Source organism: Dysidea avara, chromosome 4 (genome assembly GCF_963678975.1).
Source record: "Dysidea avara chromosome 4, odDysAvar1.4, whole genome shotgun sequence".
Lineage (NCBI taxonomy): Eukaryota > Metazoa > Porifera > Demospongiae > Dictyoceratida > Dysideidae > Dysidea > Dysidea avara.
In genome coordinates this window covers 10,614,171-10,631,872 of record NC_089275.1, presented here as the reverse complement: position 1 = coordinate 10,631,872, position 17,702 = coordinate 10,614,171, and the positions used below count along the sequence as shown (strand labels likewise).

The 17,702-nt window shown below is 36.6% G+C and overlaps 2 long non-coding RNA genes across 8 annotated transcripts; one reads left to right on the top strand and one right to left on the bottom strand.

Annotated features, from left to right (window-relative positions):
* Positions 1–526: 526 nt before the first annotated feature.
* On the bottom strand, positions 527–1,782 carry LOC136252714 (uncharacterized). Its single transcript, XR_010699767.1, has 8 exons — positions 1,487–1,782; positions 1,341–1,412; positions 1,256–1,288; positions 1,135–1,200; positions 1,027–1,081; positions 879–973; positions 735–825; positions 527–679 (listed from the first exon to the last, which is right to left on the bottom strand). It is a non-coding gene; the product is annotated as an uncharacterized lncRNA (long non-coding RNA).
* Positions 1,551–7,550, top strand: LOC136252715 (uncharacterized). 7 transcript variants are annotated; one of them, XR_010699771.1, is made up of 8 exons: positions 1,551–1,834; positions 2,149–2,199; positions 2,518–2,591; positions 3,736–3,861; positions 6,627–6,762; positions 6,815–7,053; positions 7,102–7,144; positions 7,312–7,550. It is a non-coding gene; the product is annotated as an uncharacterized lncRNA (long non-coding RNA). The 7 variants fall into 7 exon arrangements; XR_010699769.1 differs by having other exon boundaries at positions 1,553–1,834; positions 3,736–3,839; XR_010699770.1 differs by lacking the exon at positions 2,518–2,591 and having other exon boundaries at positions 1,558–1,834; positions 3,736–3,839.
* The last annotated feature ends 10,152 nt before the right edge of the window (positions 7,551–17,702 follow it).

Here is a 17,702-nt window from a genome sequence, read left to right as displayed (position 1 = left end):
TTGGTTACCACAGTCAGCATTCAGTACTGCAATGCCACTTGAGGTGAACGAAAAATACATAAAGTACATAAACAAATCAGGTACATTTGATATGTTACCACAATATACTCGACCAAAGACCTTGTGCTATTGTGATAACATCGACAACTATGATTGTCATGAGGAGTTGCTAAATCCTATATATCCTGGTCAAACTATGATGCTAAATATTTACACTATTTTAGCAGCACCATGCAAAACATTTGAAATACATAGGTGTATAACTGATGTATTATTATGATATACACCAAGGATACACATGTGTGGCACATCTGTTATACACCATGGTTGTACCTGTGTATAGATACCATTTACACTACTATGTATAATATATGAGTATAATTGACTTATACACTACTGGTTAACCACGTGTATAACCTCTGTTTACATAAGTATAATATGTGCATATGTAAGAAATACATATTTGATATACTCACCAATGTATAATTGTGGTGTAACTCAATGTAGTATATCTGATGTGAATATCTTTACTATTATAAGATTAGAGGTTTCATATTAAAAAATTTAAAATTGTACAACATTGAGTAAACAACATGAAATGTGTCCAGTAGTGTTCACTTTGATAAAAGTAGCAGGTACATCATTCTTCTTCTATATAGGTCTCATCATCAAACGACGTCTACAGACAAAAGAAATCACTTAACAATGATTCAAATGCTCTTTTGTGGCCTTACCAATGAAACGAAGCTGATAAATTCACCAGATGTACATGTGTGGACATAATTCTTCTTCCTAGTTCACATCTCCTAAACTCCACACACTGTTCTACAATAGAAAAGGTGTATTCTCCAATAGACAACTATGAAAAGCTATTATACCTGTTCACTGCATAAACACAGTTAACTCAATCATGATCATGTGCCTGGCATCTACACAATGAAGTATCAGTAGCATGTGATTCTACAATTCAGCCCTACAAAATGAATACTTTAAAATAGTTAGTCAGTAATACGACAACAGACATACCTGTAACTATTGAAATGCTGTGCAATCATAATAAGCAGCAGCAGTTCCATTGCCACTATCATTGAAAAGAAAAATTAAAGCTGGCAAGAAAGAAGCACTACTGCTTACCAAGCTATTATTATGTCAGTGCATGATGCAGCAAACTATGCCGCCAAAGCAACTTCCATACAATACCTGCATTGAATCATCAGCCCGTAAAACAGTATAGACAACAAGTAAACTAACAAACCTTTTAAATGTGCTTTTGTACCTAAAGACAAAACTACATAAACAGAAACTTTAATGAACCACACGCACAATTCATGTACGCTTACCGTGATACTAGTGGAGCACGACGCCTTGACCTAGTCTTGAGAGCGATACAACTACGCGCGTCTAGCTAACACCTAAAAGATTAATATTTAGTACACCACGGCAATAAGAAGTGAACATTAATACTTTAATAGCTACACTGACTCACCTCTGGAGGCGGTGCTCACATAAAAGTGCCTCCGACCCGACAGAACAGTGCGCAATGAAACAAAGTATCATCGATAAAAACTCGGATGAAAAGAACTGCGCTAGACTTCACACACTGCTAGTCTGAGCTCTCGGCAAAAGAGGTCTAACCGCATCCGGTTGTAAAACTAGTGTTGCTTATAAATTCGAACACTTACGAATCACGTGATTTGATACTCTGGAAGAGCTCATCGTCCTAGACCACCGCGCAAATTCCTACAGTTATGTGGCAAACTGGACAGACAGTAACTAGTTAGTTATTAGTGTTGATTCCGCTGTGAATACTACCTTCACTACTACATTCCTCTTGGTGAGTGGATATGTTCATAGATCCTTAGAGTGTAAAGGATCTATGATATGTTTGTATTGTCCTTTACAGATTACTTAAGCATGTTATACTTTATGTACTAGTCTCACCTGGCTAGACCACTTTATCTTTGTAGGGAGAAAAATGGGTGTGGTCCAGTTTGAATAGTCGCACTCATTCTGGACACACCTCTAAGCATGACATCACTGCTTTTGCACGTGTTAGTCCCACTGTGTCATATTATGTGTCTCACTGTGTCATAATATTGTATGTCTCACTGTGTCATTTTGTATCTCCCACTGTGTCATATTGTATAGCCGGTCACCATCATTGGTACGACGCTTTGATAGACCACCACCATCCGAAGTGTAGGTTAAGAGTGATGTATCAAGTATTATGTACAGATGATTTAGTTTGTATGTATGTTCAGGAGTCCAACAAATCTCGCATAGCCAGACTGACTAAGCCTTTTGCTATTGAGCAACATGCTTGTTTTGTATCCTGTTGTGTTCAAGCAAACACTGTGCCACATTTTAAAGTATAATAGTCTCAGAACCTAAACAGTAAGAAGATAATGGCTTTGCCAATTTGCACCAAGCAGTGGAACTTCCCCTGAAAAAGTTGGTCTAGCTATGTGAGATAGGAGGGTGTCCTGATATTCAAAATGAAATATAAATTCATTACAGTGGAACCTGTGTATTAAAGACACCTTGGGATCAACCAAAAATGTCCTGATTATTAAGATGTCCTGATTTTCCAGGTCAGTTTACATGTAAAAGCTGGTACTTTGGGGCCTCAACTAAGTGTCCAGGTTATGCAGGTGTCCTCTGTAAAACAGTAATTGTATATTCAGTCGAACCTCTCTAATCCAACACCTGCATAATCCAGAATCCGACTGAAATGTCATTTACCAACATTTTTGTATAGAAAACAACCTCTGTAATCTGACAACTCTGTACCCCATAATCCGACACAAACTGTGATTCTCTAGACTTGGAAATGCATTGTTTTTGACCTTTGTAATCTGACAGAGAATAATAGCGGCATTAGAATAATCACAGAAAATAATTTTTAAGCAACCAAAGTATTTAATTGGTTGACAGTAATAGAAAAAAGCTGTAATACTTACAAATTCTAAAATTAATTCATGTTTAAAACATTGTGTGATCTGTTTTACCTGTTATTTACTGCATAATCTGACATATTGTATAATGTCGGATTACAGAGGTGACTTGATAATCCAACAACCTCCTTTATTCAGCAAAATCTATGGCTCCCATTGAGCGTCGCATTAGAGAGGTTTGACTGTATACTGTAAAACAATCATTGTACAAACTGTTTGCTCATGGCTAAAATGACAGCTAAGAAGTATGTGCAATATGTTTCTGTAAAATTAATTATTGTGTACAGCCTACTTTGTGTCTGGTAACTTTTCAGGTGTGATATGTGTAGAGCAACCCTCTATGAGCACAATGATCTAATTCATGGAAATTTTGGCACCACAATGACCCAACCAACCTGGTGTAACAAATTTTGTATTGCAAAATGCAATAAAAGACATATCTCATGACACATAATAGATACCTCAGATTTTGTTGGAAAAGTAGTGCATGGCAAATAGATACCTCAGATTTTGTTGGAAAAGTAGTGCATGGCAATTTAAATGAGCTATAGAAGAAGGAAATTGGAGAAAATTTTAGTGCATCGATTTTTTTAAATTCCACGTAGGGCTACTACAGTAACTGAGTGTCATATGTTTGTACAGGTATGTGTGAAGGTCATCCTAGTTGATTACAGTGTTTATAGGGATTAGTGTACTGCAAGGATTCCATGTATATATGTATTCCTATTCATAGTGTGGGTGGCTACTGAAAGTTTTATGGTGTGTACTCCTGTTTCTACAGTACCTACACGATTTGATGGAGAAGGCTACACTGCAGGAGAAAACTGTGGTCTCCCCTGGAACTTACATCAGTGATCAAGCTTATCCTTTTTATGAACGAGATAAGTGAGCCTACATGTGTGTATAGGTAGGCTACAGTACATTACACATGCACACACACATATGCATAATAAATAGGGACCTGCCGATTATGCTGATAATTTTACCTATTATGCTATGCTGCACTGCTCAAAAAATTCACCTATTATGCTTAAATTAATGCTCAATATTTACCTATTATGCTCGATTATGCTCAATGTTCATGCCTTAGTTCATATGCTTTGCTACTAGTTTAACACTATATAGAAAGAAAAAAATGAGTGGCTGGAACACAAATAATAAATTCTTGCTGCATGCCTGCATGTAAGAGACAAGATCGATATACTCTAATAGAACAGTCAGTTTGATGATTGTTCTATTAGAGTTACTGACTGCTCTATTAGAGTATATCCATCTTATTTTGCAATTGTCATTTTCCCAGCAAGAGTTTACACTATCGTACAAATATTTAACCTATTATGCTGGCATTATGCTCAATGCTTTTAGGTACCTATTATGCTCAAAATTATGCTAACATAATCGGCAGGTCCCTAATAATAAATATTAATGCTACACAGTACACACATGCAAATGCACACACACATATGCATAATAAATATTAATGCTACACAGTACACACATGCAAATGCACACACACATATGCATAATAAATATTAATGCTACACAGTACACACATGCAAATGCACACACACACACACACACACACACACACACACACACACACACACACACACACACACACACACACACACACACACACACACACACACACACACACACACACACACACTGTTTTTACACTATGATGACTAAAATACTTGAATTGGCATTTTCTGGTTATACTCTGGTGGCTAAATGAAACCAGACCAGTGAGTGATATGAGATCAGCCATAATTTGAGACAATTATGATAAATTACTGAAATTCCTCTATAATCCATCCTCAGAGGATCTACGAAATTTTCTTGGAGGAAGCAACAGCAGCCTGTATGTACCTCATAGATTGTCAAGTTTCACTTTGTCATGCTTCACGTTCCAGTGGTGGTCTGGTAAAATGGCAATCATTGCTGTAAACTGGCATTACAATGGATGTTCATGACTGTACACAAACAAAGAATGTTGGGTGTAATCACATACATATAGTTAAAGAATCTGTGAATAATTCTACACTGTGCGTAGTAAGTGACCAATCTACAATGAATCATTTTTATTATAGACTAAAGTCTCCATCACACTATACGAAAGTATGCAGCTTACTTTTTGGTCTCTTGTATGACTTAACTGAAATCATACCCATAGTGCTAAACATAGTTATGAAGGCGTCAGCAGAAAATTTGGCTAAATAGAAAATTCCATAGTAACGAGTTTGGTCTGGGATGTGCAGACATGTGGTCGCGCCTACCCAGTGAATCAGCATTTGAGACAATTATGATAAATTACTGAAATTTCTCTATAATTCATCCTCAGAGGATCTATATATGAAATTTTCTTGGAGGAAGCAACAGCAGCCTGTATGTACCTCATAGATTGTCAAGTTTCACTTTGTCATGCTTCATGTTCCAGTGGTGGTCTGGTAAATTGGCAATCATTGCTGTAAACTGGCATTACAATGGATGTTCATGACTGTACACAAACAAAGAATGTTGGGTGTAATCACATACATATAGTTAAAGAATCTGTGAATAATTCTACACTGTGTGTAGTAAGTGACCAATCTACAATGAATCATTTTTATTATAGACTAAAGTCTCTATCACACTATACGAAAGTATGCAGCTTACTTTTTGGTCTCTTGTATGACTTAACTGAAATCATACCCATAGTGCTAAACATTATAGAGTTATGAAGGCGTCAGCAGAAAATTTGGCTAAATAGAAAATTCCATACAAACGAGTTTGGTCTGGGATGTGCAGACATGTGGTCGCGCCTACCCAGTGAATCAGCACTGCGGTGCACCATTACTCATGGAAAACAACAGCACTTGCATGTGTCCAGCTCATTAAAATTTTCATTAGAGATAGGTACTATAACCAATCATATCAAAGAGGTGAGCATATGCTCGCTTCCAGTGGTTTTACACGTTTCTCTACACCTGAATAGTCCGTACTAAATATATATTATGTAAGGCCTACTTGTTCTTTCAGTGTGTGCTATCAAACGTTTGGGTAGCTGGCCTTTGTAACAAAATTTATTAAGGAAGAACAAGTAGCCAGGTGACTATAGTGTTACTACAGGTGACTATATTAATATCACAGTCTTGGCCAAATGTATGTATGCATGTTGCTAGTTACCACTGTGGCTTACATACTGTTCTTAAAAGTTAAATTGACTACCTACCTTATATAGGACTTAATAATAATTTTCAAGTATACAGATCCTCCTAATACTTTGTGTATGATATGACGATGAAGCCAATGTTCCCGGTACTGCAGCGGTATAAATGTGGTGTACGACATTACCCAAAAGCATAGATGTTATGTACGCCAACAGTCATGTTCCACCAGCAACTGTTAAGTATGCCTAAATACTGTATAATTAAAAAAGCATCGATGAAATGACAACAAATGCTAGAAATTTTTGAGGGATGAAATTCTTGCAAATTTGTGAATATTGACAGTTTTCTATATAATTTTATATTGATGAAATCATTGAGTGATTACCTTAGTGAAGTAATGTATAATGATGCTCTCTAGATTTTGTGAATTTAAAGTCATGTTTTACACAGTTTTTCACAGTTTTGTCCCTCATAACCTATAGCCTGTGTGCACTTACTACTGATATTCTTGGTATGATAGATTCAACCAGTAAAGTGTGCCAGATTCACTCAGTAGGGAGTACTCAAGTTGTACGATGACCTTTGTGCACTAACAACCGATATCCTTGGCAGATTCGGTCAGCAAAGAGTACTGAAGTTATAATGACAGACAATCGGTAAGTATGATCATGGCCTTTGCATACTAATAACAGCTTATATTCTTGACAGATTCAGTCAGCAAAGTATACTCAAGTTATTCAATGGACAATAATGACCATGGTCTTTGTATGATGGACAACTTGCAATAGCCTTTTGTGCACTAACAATCAATATCATTCGGCCATCAAGGAGTACCCAAGTTTACGGCAGACAACTGCTAAGTATGACCACGGCCTTTGTATAATAATGACCGATATCCTTGGCAGATTCACTCAACAGAGAGTACCCATGTGTACGATGGACAGCTGGTAAGTTTTCACTAGCATTTGTTCACTAACAACTGATATCCTTTGCAGATTCAGTCAGCGAAGAGAACTGAAGCTGTATGACATACAACTGGTAAGTACTGTATGTCTGAGCATTCACAACTTTACAACTGTTCTGAGCATTTACAACTTTACAACTGTTCTTTTGCAGTTTCTTTCAGTCAGTTATAAAGTTGTACCATAAATTTTATACTGGTAATTGTAGCCTATGTGCTCTTTAAAATAACTATGTCTTGGCAGATGCAGCCTGGTGAAAATAGTACTACATGTATGGCTTGAATTGATGTACAGCAACCACCAACTGGGTCAGGCCTGGTGTAGATGAAGAAAAGCCACCATGACAGAGAACATCTTAATGTTTTTTTTCTATACAAATGTAATTCTACATAAAGGCAAGCTTAGATTAATGCCACTTGGGATGACAATGGAGCTGTTGTTGTGTGTGTTACAGTTTATTGAATTACATTTTTATACATAAATTCTTTAAAAATAGCACAGAATACATAAGAATTTAATAATAAGTTAGCTGTATGTACTGTGCCCACGTAGCCATGCCAACAAGCTGTGGTAAGCTATACTACATTGTGTATATCTATTACATATGTACACATGATGTATACACACCAGTGTATAGCAGCCAATTTGTAATACACAGGATATACAATTATAGTATATCATATTCATACATACCTGTGTAAATTGAATGTATAATTGAGTTATGCCTACTAGTGTGCACCTGAGTATATCAAACTTTTTGCACAGTGCAGGTTTCAGTGACTTTGACACAATAATCACAGTTTTACATAATATTACTTGGTTATCTACTGCTTGTGCTATCACTAATTCTTCTGAAACCATACAAATTGGTAAAAACAATATTTGCACTATAATAAAATACACCATTGCATTTCCTAAACAAGGATGGTGTGAATTGTTTTTGAGAAGTTTACGTGATGGGATTGATAAAATAGACATTTATTCTATAGTAGAAAAGCCTTGTCCAACTGGTTTCATTAAGATTAATGGTGTATGTCAGTGTTACATATTCCTGGAAGAGTTAAACATTAGATGTGATATTAATGATCAGACTATACTACGTCCTGCAAATGCTTGGATATCACTGATACTTTAAAATAACTCCTATGAAGTTTTCAGTGTTTCACTACAGTGTCCATTCCACTACTGCCTACCTCACTCATCACATCTTAACTTCTCCACTCCTAATTCACAGTGTCAGTTTAACAGATCTGGTATATTGTGTGGACATTGTCAACAAAGTCTCAGTACTGTATTTGGTTCATCTCACTGTCAGCAATGTTCAAATATCTACCTGTTTCTAATTGTACCCATTGCAATAGCAGGTCTTGTGTTGGTCTTATTACTCTTTATTCTCAACCTCACAGTAACTGATGGAACTATCAATGCATTTATATTATATGTTAACATCATCAGTATTAACACTCCAGTGTTCTTTCCTCATTTTAACACTTTTACACCAGCTTACACATTCATTTCACTAGCTAATCTTGATTTGGGTATTCAAATATGTTTCTACAATGGTATGGATGACTATGCTAAGATGTGGTTACAATTAGCATTTCCCTTCTACCTCATCTTCATTGCTACATCACTCATCATAACAAGTCGTTACTCCACTACAATACAGAGGCTCACTGCACGTAGAGCACTACCAGTACTTGCTACACTTTTCCTATTGTCATATACTAAAATTCTTCTTATAGTATCCAGTGTCTTGTTCTCATACTCCACAGTAACTAGCCTGCCCAGTAAACACACTACACTAGTGTGGTCAGTTGATGCTAATGTACCTCTGTTCAATGTTAAATTCATTACATTGTTCATAGTGTGCTTCATCCTCTTTCTGATACTAGTTCCATTTAATATCATCCTTTTATTTACCAGAACACTATCAAGATTTAATATGATTACAAAATTCAAGCCACTACTAGATGCTTACCAAGGACCCTATAAGGACAAGATGTACTACTGGTGTGGATTACAGCTTGTGTTAAGAGTTATATTATTTGCAGTGTCATCATTGGATAGGAATATCAACCTCATTATTGGTATTGTGCTATTCATCTTAATTGAAGGAATACATGGTGCTGTAAGACCATTCAAAAATAAGATTAAGAGTCATAATGAGCAGATTTTTAATATGAACATTCTTATACTGTTTGCAGTAACCCAGTACAGTCAAGACACTACAAACATGATTGTTGTCAATGTAATGATTGGATTAGCTATGGCTCACTTCAGCTTGATCATCATATATCACATAGTTACATATGGACTACATAGAGTGACCAGAAATGGATTAGAACTACACATTGGCAGATTAGTTAGATGGATAACAAGAATGCAAAAGAAACCCAAATTCCAGTGCATTGAATTGCATGATTTGAATGTTAGAATTCCAGAAGCTGTCAACTATCATGAATACCGTGAACCATTGGTTCTGTTTGATCAGGAATAGACGCCTCATAAACATATACATTCACAGAAATATATTGCAGTGATTGACAAGAATTACATAATACTTTGTTTCATACATATTAGCTATACAAAACTGGAAAGCTGTCTGATTGTATGATAGTCAGTCAGTCAGTTATATTGCCAACTAGCTACTACGCCGTAGTATCAAACAGTGCTCATGATCTGCCTTTGTTAAGTTTGTTGGGAGATATTTCTACCTGTTGTTGTTTGCATGCTGTTTTCAGTACATTTTATGCAGAGGCATAGAGCAAACTCACTGGAATTTCTACTATAAACTGCATGCAAAACTGTTTATATTAGCTATTCCATTCAATTTGATACATGGACCTTTTTTGAAGGAAGCATTAGTAGCCCAAATCATCTGGTAATTGAAAGGTTCCAGGATTGATGCCCAGATTGGAACTTGCTGTACTCAGTGTAGTTATAAAAATTTAATCCCATTGCTCCCGGACTAATTGTAAAACCAGGAACATAACTGTACCAGGGCACAGCTGAAAAAAAGCTGTCATTTACCTGATTGCCATCTCTGCTGAATAAATAAAGTGCAAAGAAATAAATGATAGTTTTATGATCGTTATAATTATTTACAAATTGTATTTTCCTTGCCACGCCCACTTGTGGCTTCCCATCTGTGGTAGTGTGCATCTATAGCTAATGACTCACTTTACTTATAGACCTACTTGTAATTAGTATCTACACTCTTTCCCCCTTTGGACTTATAGCACAACATTAGCACAAAACAGGCTGGGAACTATTCATGCTGTATTGGAGTACAGATAGCTAATTGGTATATGAAAGACAACAGTTATGTATGCACTTTGCTATAAACTATACTTATGAAGAAATTGGAACAAAGAAATGTGTCAAAACTGAGATACTCTAAAAGAACAGTCACTACTCTAATAGAACATTCAATTGATAAAAAATTTTATTGTGAATTACAGCAATGCTACCTAATACTAAAAAGCACTGATGTATGTATACTTCACCATCAAACAGGTTCTCCCTCTCAAAAAACTGATTTCTAGTTTTGCAAACATAGACTATCAAAAGTTATCTCAGATTCATGCTGTACATAAATTATATGGAGGTTGTTTTAATTGCTTTCTGTAAAGATGTCCAGTTAGAGTCTTGGTGTCCTACATATATCAAACCATACCAACCAAAGTTTTGAGGATAGCTTATATATGTATTCCATTCTTTTTCTGCTCCTAGTAAAATAAACACTACAAGTTCTTGTCCCATCCAAGGTTTTCCATGCCCTCCTAACAGTGTCTCCTACATAGATCCATCTCTGCATGCTTAGCAGTTAATACATGTGCATGAGGTCCTGAGTTCACTAACTAGTGATTACTTTTATTGTCCTTTCACTGTATCATCTTATGGCGCTATTTCTAAAATACATACATGCATATACATATAATTAATTAAAAACACTTTGACACTTCAGATCAAAGGAATTCCAGAGGATACGTTTGCCATGTATACCTCTTTACAGGGAGACATCTAAATGCACACTGGTGTACATTGAAATGTATCCCAGGAAAGTGGTTGCACTTCTAAAAGAGCAAGCCACTTTTATCAAAGCAAGCAAGCATGGCCTTGATGTGATGAGGTAGTGATACTATCCTTTGTTTGTTTTATACAAGCTCAGACTGAAATCAATTGTGGGAATAAATCAAATGTGCTCACAAGATGATTACCTCAAACTGAAGTGCTATTACAAGAAGCACTCAAACAATAATCTAATCCACCTGAATTGTCGTTATTAAAGTTTTTGCCATTAACCTACCATGACAGCCATTTCTTGGCTGCCGCCTTTAATTTCACATCTTTTTCCACCCTGGCTTCTTTGGGGGCTGCACCCTTTTTGACAGCTTGGCTGTTTTTGATTAGATATCACTTGTTTTTGTAATTTCATACCCAAAAACCAGCCTATGGCCAGCTTTAAGTATTTCTTTTAACTTGCTTTACCACTAGAGAGAAGATTATTATGAAGTAGAAGATTTTAATGATTTGTTTAGCTACATGTACTTTAGGCAATAATTTTTAATTGTATTGATTGATCATAAAAATAAGTTACACAGGTTATTAAACTGTTTGCAGCTGAATACTCTACAGGGAAATGTGTATGTAGTTCTACAGGGAGCCTCATAATGTAACTGTACTCTTTGACTACATGGTGAATGGTTTGTAGTTGAACTCACCACATGGTGGCTTATTTCTAGCTGAAACACGCTATAAAATGTAGCTGAATTCTCTCCTGTTTCCAGCTGATCTTTCTACAAGGTGACATGTTTCTAGTTGATTTCTAGTTACACTCTATACAGGGTAACTTGAAATGTAGTTGAACACCCTACTGGGTGACTTGATCACGTTGATCTCTCTACAGGGTGCCTTGTTTCCAGCTGATCTCTTTATAGAGTGATATTTAAAATTCCCTATAGTGCTCAATGAAATGCTGTAGGAAATTTGCCCTGTCCTGTAGTGTGTCCGGATCAGGAAATCTAAATAGTTATTGTAGTATAAACCATCAACACAACTTAATTAAATGCCAAATACCATATGTCTGGTCACCCCCACATCATACATCAATATAACTCTATATCATCACCTTGTTATTATCAATATAATAATATAATAATCGTGGTAGTACTATTTTTAGTCACTTGCACTCTTGCAAGACGACATAATGTTAGAGTGTATGTGGGCAAGACATCTGTGAGTTACTTGTTTTGCCCCATCATGAGAGAAAACGACTTTTCATTGAAGAGTATATAGGCATACCCTGGGATAGGTGAAGTGTGACATCTTAATTGGTGCATTAATTAACATATGGCTATATACTTGAAATATTGAGGATATCCTTATCCAAAATGTGTAACCCCCCTCCCCTTGCAAAGTTTTAAACTACATATATACTCTGTAAGAAAGGGTTTTTTCTGTTTAAACACTGTTTTTAAAGTGATTATTAATCGACATAATTTATGCATCATAATTACATGTAATTAAGTAGGGCTCTAGGATATACTTATATTCAATATTTTCAGCATCACAGTTTCAGCTATGGGCCTCAATATATGTTATTGTGGCTTTGTTAGCATCTCGGTTGCCAAATGAGGTAACTAGTGGTAATGACCACTGCTTGAAGGTTCTTAGTTTACTAATTTGTTAAGATGCCTTACTGTAGTTATACTGATAGTAAAGTGTCAGTAAACTTAAGTATATGGAACATAATTATTTTACTAAGTTTTAAACTCTCAGTAAAACATCAGTGAATGCGGGTTTACTGAAAAACTACTAAAATAACAAACAATTAACTGTTCCATATACTGGGGATATACCACTGTAGTAAACTAAGATACTTCAAGCAGTGGACAATCAACCATAGTAGTATACACTATATGACTCAGTAGCTCTGCAAGTGGCCTTTGATGGGGTATGTATAGTATTATAGGCTATAAAGTATAGTGTCTTAAAATACCATCTATGTGACTACATCTATAGGTTAAATGTTTTGTTTTGACCAGTAAACAGGTATACATACTAGAACCCACATCTGTTGTTCTTCTGCTATGACAAAATTTAAATATTATAATTGTGCAAGCAATTTATGCCTTCAGAAAACTAAAAGATTACAATAGACTCAGTGACAACTTGTTAGAAGGTTCATTAGTAGGGCAAATTACCTCCATGTTCAAGTCACCAAAAAATAAGTAGTCCAATATCAATTTCATGTTGTAGATGAATCGTTAATATGGCATCAATGTAAATGCTTTTCTGTACTAATTGCTTGAACTTGTTATTTCATTGCTTTCAATCTTCCCTTAAACTTGTTTGTTTCTTTTTATGCAACATAATTTATATATGACTCATGAATTGGCATCAACCAGACATATTAAGAAATCTATAGTAACGCAACATGTGCCCCAAATATCAACTAATGGAGAAATCTATAGTAACGCAACATGTGCCCCAAATATCAACTAATGGAAAGTAATGTTGCCATTCTGTTTCATTTTCAGCTTGTTCCACCTGCTATAATTCATTACAAATGAAGGACAATACAAATGAAGAACAGTACTAGAAGGTGCCTCTGTGAATGGGTCGTACAGACAATGACTTTAAAAGGGAGAAAACCCCACGTGTTACACATGGGACTGATTTAAGTCAGCGTGACCAAGTGTAACACATGGGATTGTTTTAAGTAAACCTTACCACGTGTAATACATGGGACGGATTTAAGTCAAACGCGTTTGACACAAAACGATCCCTAGTAGTAAAGGTAAGAGAGTGTATACCTGGGACGATTTTAAGTCAAATACAGAACTGTAATTTAACTAAATATATTTGTATTTATAAATTCTGCGCATGCGCATAGCGTGACATGCGCTGGAAAAGGTATCACGTGCGAAAATGTGTTACCTCGTGTTGGCTTGACCAGGAGAGAATGTGGCGTGTAGTGGCAGTGTTATTGGTTTATTTGGTGATTATCCCACTTAGCCAAGAAGACCCATTGGTGGAAAATGCTGTAGCGGTGTTAGTTATGATGTCCATGCTGTCTCTAGCATATTTTGCGGTCTTATTCATTGGTGATGGCAAGCCGGTTAGTGTCAATGAGCACAGCTTAGAACAAGACAATATGTAAGTATTGGTGCTGGATATTACACTGTAGCAAGCTATGTATTACTGATTAATTAGTCCTAGATGCTATAGATTTACTATGTATAGGGAAGAAATCTATTAGCTAATACTATGTTTATATGAACAGCTAATGTTTACTTAACAGCATGGTCTTTTCTGTCTTCCACTATAATGAAATAAAGCATTCACATGTTCATTCATCCTTTACACTGCCAAGATTGGAATCTGCTGTTTTCAACACCTTCCGCACCTCCATGAACACCTTTTTACAAAGACATCTGTGAATTAACGCATTAGTAATTCGACTTAGACGTATTATTTCTCTGTTCAGTGAACGGTAGAGATGATGAGCTTACTTCAGTTCGATTAACGAACGACTGGCATAGTAAGTACACAACAAATTGCAAGCTTAGGGGACAATATTTCAGGTGGGTAGAGCTAGCCAAAGTTTGCCACATCATTCAAGCGGTAGGATTCGAACACACACTGTCAAAGGAGAAATGAACCAATGAATTTGTTGGTTCAATTGCTTGACCCAAGTTATACTTATGGACTGAATTTGACATTTATAAAATGAACAATTCGAGACTTACAGGTAGCGAAAGTCACTTGGGTTCGGCAGTGAGTTTTATTGCTATTATTTACCTCCACAATCGTTTTTACGCCCAAGATTACTGTAGATAACAACACAAGATTCACAGTAGAACAGTAGTTCACCTTTTCTCCACAAAGTCAACAATTAATTAATGGTGCGGATGGTCTGATAAAGTACAACAAGTATGCGGAGATTCCTATCCCGGGGTGTAAAGGATCTATGATGTGATCTGTAATTAAAATTTGGTGTTGCAACCTAAATGTGACCCAGTCTGAGAAAACCGGTCTTATTGCCCATGTCAGCAGATTCGATTTTTCACCCAGGACACAAAGCTACATGAATAAACTATCTAATTCCACAATCAAAATCAGCTAGACTTGAGTGGTCTGGTTTTACTGGCTGCTTTTCCCAAGCCCAGTGGTGATCCGTACGTGTGGTGTGGGGCCTTAATGGAGCTCTGGTCAACCTGGGGATGACTGTATGTGGCTATACAGCTCTGTGGTATTGAATAAGTACCTCTGCTGTAAATTTCCCTTTATTTTAGCCAGTTTTGATATCTCATTGGCCCCAAACTTGGCCTAATTCATCCCTTGGCCTTCCTATTCAATTTTTGAACACCATCTTGCCCGCCTTCCAGGACCCCCGCCTCCCACCCAATTTGTAGCTCGCCTGATACAGTCAACCTCAGTTTAAAAACTATCTAAAATGGCGGGAAACTTAGTTGTTGGCTACTTGCACAGTGGATGCTCTGGAAGGTAAGGAATTGGTGTAAAATGCGTGAAAATTTGGTGCACACAGCTTCGACCATTGGCGAGCTACAACGCACTAAATACTTAAAACCGTCGTTTCTCGATACTTTAAAATAGGCGATAAGCCTGGTTTTCCCAGACTGGGTCACAAATACTGATGCGGGCAGTGACAAGGGATATAATGAGAGAGGCCAATGTTATTGGCATGTAACTAAGTTATGTATTTATGGTAACCACAAGCCCTGCCCAAGGCTGCAGATTAGTAATACATGTTTTTTGTAACCACAATTACTGCCCTACTATGGAAAACATGCTTGTTAAAGTGCATGCCCCAACCACTCAAAATTGATTAATGGATGAGTAGTGTTCAGCTATGCTCAGCATGTTACATAGCATACAATGTAAAGAGTAGTGTGAGAGGCACCTCTGCCAGTCAATACGGAAAATATAGTCAATACGGAAAATATGGACAATTCACTGGGAAGCCACTTTGTGTGCTTCCACTTATTGACACCTACAACTGCTAACAAGAAGAAATGAGACAGGAAGGAGGACAAAGGTAAGTTCATGATGTGTGCATTGTACGCACTGCAGAATGCCAAAAGGCACCAGTCCAGCTAAAATGACATGTAGCGGTGAAAAATCAAGCCCGTAGCATTGAGTTACGCTTGTTTGAAGGCATCAGTCAGTCAGTTAGCAGAATGATTTTTTGTTAAAATTTTGTAACAACTTTTCTGAAGCATACAGGGCTGCTCTAAAGATATTTTGGGCTTGATTCCACCTAACTAAAAGTATTATGAGGCTGGAATATTTTCTTGCTATATACATAACTTCTAATATACAGTACTACTGTATGATGTGACTGGCTCTATGACAACCAGCCTTATCACCCATAGACAAGTGTTGAGAAATTCCGGTTTTAAATATTCACAGTGTTGTAGCTAGCCAATGGCTGTAACAAATTGTTCACACATTTTTGCACAAATTCCTTGCTTTTATAAACATATCATCCATTGAGCAAGTAGCCAGCAATTTAATTTCCTACCATTCTAGATAGTTTTTTTCCGAGGTTGACCCAGCCTTGACTATATCAGGTGAGCATTAAATGGGTGGGGACAGTGGAAGGGCAAGAGGCTAATGCAATAAAATGAATGGGAAGGCAAAGGGATAGATTAGACCAAGTTATGATATTCAAAAGCTGAAAATTAAAGGGAATTTACAGTATGGGTCTTTAACCAGCCACACACAGCCATGTCCTTGTTAGCCAGAGCTCCATTGTGGACCCAGACCACTCGTACAGATTGCCAGTGGCAGCCAGCAGAAGCAGACCACTTAACCCTGGCTTTTGACAGTACTTACTGTTATGAGTGATAAGACCGGTTTTCGCAGATCCATTCTGATACTGTATGTATGCATTTTAGTAAGCGGCCTTTACTGGATGTGTGCCTGGTTCACAATGACAAGGCAGAGAAATAGTAATCTGACTATGTAGCCATTGTGGCTTACAACTTAGAGGTATCATAGTGAAGTATATGTGAAAAGTTGATCCCACAGATCTTTGGATCCTTAATTCCTGGGTGAACTGTTTGTGATAACCTATAGGTGCTGTATATATGGAAGTTCACAACAACACAATGATAATTTGTGGAAACAATGGCCCCGTCTTTACTGTAAATTATTAGAGTGTGACGAGGAAGTAAAGTTTGTCAATCACTTATTTTTGGCTACCTTGATCCCCGGCCATGGCTTCAATGCACAAATTGCTGTATAGACAACAACAACAACAACAACATGACTTTAAAGCTGCAACTGATGCTAAAACTCTTCCAAAAAAGTCTGACATAACCATTACATGACTGCTCTGGGAGTCTGTTTTTAACATTAACATGGTGCCCTCATGCTAAGTACACAATATAATGTTAATTAAAATAATACCAGTCTTACACCAATAATAGTAAATTTGCAATTTTTGTCACAAAGCTAAACTATCAAATTTCAAAACCATCTTGGTTAGCTAAATTAGGAATCTGAATTAATGTATGCAAATCAAGCTGCTTGAATTGGCTTGCATTGAGCAGTTTTATGAATCTCCATCCCTATAATTTCTTCTTGTTTACGCGGTTTTT